A 2866-nucleotide genomic window follows, 5' to 3' on the forward strand; every position below is an offset into this window, starting at 1 on the left:
ACCATCAATACTAGGACTGGATTTATAACTTTAGCAACATGCGCTGTAAGCTTAGTGGCAGGACCCCGATAGATAATCTCGTGATTGTGATCTATTTTTCGAGTGCTATTTTATATTTTTGTACAAGCTGCCGGTGACTATTTCTGTCCTCATTTCTGTTTACACAGTGATCAAGGTATTTTCATACCGAAAGCTTTGTGTGTTTCAATATACATTTGACGTGTTATTGTTATCATTTATCCTAACATATCGTAGCTACGTCACAAGGGATCCTATTTTACATCTGGTAAAGCTCAAACCTGAGGAGCTAATTACTTCACTCGCATTACGTGTGGAGAGAGTGAGAGAGGAAGACAGATAGAGACAGGGGAAGAAGGGATGTGAGAGAGAGAGAGAGAGAGAGAGAGAGAGAGAGAGAGAGAGAGAGAGAGAGAGGGAGGGAGAGAGACAGAGAGAGAGAGAGAGAGAGAGAGAGAGAGAGAGAGAGAGAGAGAGAGAGAGAGAGAGGGACACGGTCACCGGTCGAATGCCGCTCCGTGCCGCTGGAAAGGGAAGGGCCAGCGTGGGCTGGGTGTGTCTAGGTCATCACCAAGGCTGTGATTAGAGACGGTATCTAATCGCACATATCTCTCACAAACAACGGCTGCCGTCATCTGATAATCGAAAATTTTCTGCATACTTAAGTTTTATTTGATACTGTGACATAAGACATAAGGCAGCGACGCGAATCAGCCGTTTCTAGGAGAGGAAACGTAAGTCGGTATCATTTGAAATTTGCTTCTTTCTCAGATTTATCTCACAAATGACTGCCTTGATCTGATACCTCGTGAAAAACCAGCATAGGATAGTGAAAGAGTGTTCACATCCATGCAGTCGTCCATACACAGCTGCATAAACATACATGCAATGATCATCAAAAATATGAATAAAAATACTCGACTTTTCAGTTATCAATACATTCACGTAAAAACGATGCTTGACATTAATAGACATGAGTGTGCTGCAAATGCCACTTTAAATACTTGATCACCTTTGGTCACCACATTTCCACACTTCCCCTTTTTTAGAGACAGGCGGTCAACAAACCCCAACACCTTTCCCCCATCTCCACACCCGTCTTCACTCTGATCTCCGCCACTCGGTGACCCTCGGTTCTCAGCTCAGCGTCCAGGGTACTGTCTCTGGCAGTCAGGTGCCTGTAGACAGGCATAGTTTAGCTGGTACTGAGAGGTGCCTATAGGCACGCAGCAAGACTGGCCCAGGTTCGGACAGAAGGTGCACTTGCGACCATAAGGACAGCCCTCGCAGATACAGCCGATGGCCAGACATTGCACTGGCGGCGAGGCCTCAGCTGAAATGGGAAATTACGTATGATTAGTCAGGCATTTTATTGTTTGTGCCTTTAGTTTGGTTATACGTCTACACTCTACTTGCTTTTTTTACGTGGTAATATTAACAAATTATGAGTAAAGATGGACATTTTTAAACCAGTTATCTTTTGAGTACACGTAAGAGTAGTTTGAAGATCGTTGCGTAAAAGATGCAACGAAGAAAAATAAAACATTGTTTATGTTTTTTTCCAAAAGTAGATGTATCCATAAGCATATAGATGCAACAAACTCCAATCAATATGGCCAAAAAATGTCCTATTTGTTTCATAAAAAATAACTTACCTGGCTGAAGCCACGCAACTGCTGCTAAGAACGCGACGGAAAGCAAGACACGACGCATCGTTGCTGAGCTCCAGCACTGTACTAGCCCACTGAGGGGCAAAGGAGTCTTTTATAGAGGTGAGCCTCCCCAATCGCAAACCGCAGCTCAAACAACTGCGCAGCACACAGACCAAATAAGCGCTTATTGTTCAACGAAAGACACGTGTAAAATCCGACGTAGCGTGCAATGGAGCATATGACGTTTTTTCTGGAATATTGGATGCCCAGCATAGATAGCCGATTATAAAGGTAATATAATTGAATAGACGCTTCGCTCGGTCGGCACTACATTGCGGAAAACTGAAGCACGTCAAAAATGGCCGTCACAAAACAATAAGTGGATGTTGGCGGGGAGGTGACATTGGGAATTCTGAGAACGGTGATCTATCCACTGTGCTGACGTCTTCACCTGCCAAACGATGAAGATATTAAAGCAACAATATGTGTAATACAGCGAAACCGCAGAGGAGCCTCATCCTCAGATTTCGTAAATCTTAACTTCTATTATGCAGAACTACTGCAGTGACAATTCATGTGTGGCGATTACATTGCTTGCCTTAGGTCGAAACAGGTCTTCAGGGGCATTCTGAGCACATGGTATAGGGATTGGAAAGAAAGACGGGGAAAAATCAAGGAAACAAGGAAGTGAGGTTATGGAGAGAAAAGAAAAGATGATTAAGGAGAATGAAAAGAGATGGAAATGAGAGGAAGGGAACAGAAGCAAGATAGACAGAGAGATGAAATAGATGACGGAGGAGAGAAACGAAAGACAAAGGGAGAAATACAAAGGAACTAGAGTAAGAAGTTAACACAAAGAGAGATAGAGAGAGAGAGAGAGAGAGAGAGAGAGAGAGAGAGAGAGAGAGAGAGAGAGACGCGGTCGCCGATCGAATGCCGCTCCGTGCCGCTGGGAAGGGAAGGGCCGGCGTCGTCTGGGTGTGTCTAGGTCATCACCAAGGCTGTGATTAGAGACGGTATCTAATCGCACATATTTCAGACGATACGGATAATCGGGGATGAACAGAAGACAAACGAACTGTTAGGTTTGCAAACGGCAGTTATGGTCTTTGTTGTTAGTAAATGTTGCTAGCCGTTGGCTTTCGAACGGTGTGATAAGTATGCTAAACACGTGTCATAATCTTCGCAGGAAGGTT

The 2866-nt window shown here is 44.1% G+C and overlaps 1 long non-coding RNA gene across 1 annotated transcript; it reads right to left on the bottom strand.

Moving 5' to 3' along the window:
- Window positions 1–667: 667 nt before the first annotated feature.
- On the bottom strand, window positions 668–1762 carry LOC122374532. Its single transcript, XR_006255242.1, has 2 exons — window positions 1674–1762; window positions 668–1351 (listed from the first exon to the last, which is right to left on the bottom strand). It is a non-coding gene; the product is annotated as an uncharacterized LOC122374532 (long non-coding RNA).
- Window positions 1763–2866: the final 1104 nt, after the last annotated feature.

Source organism: Amphibalanus amphitrite, unplaced genomic scaffold (assembly GCF_019059575.1).
Source record: "Amphibalanus amphitrite isolate SeventyFive unplaced genomic scaffold, NRLGWU_Aamphi_draft 001668F_arrow, whole genome shotgun sequence".
Classification (NCBI taxonomy): Eukaryota; Metazoa; Arthropoda; class Thecostraca; order Balanomorpha; family Balanidae; genus Amphibalanus; species Amphibalanus amphitrite.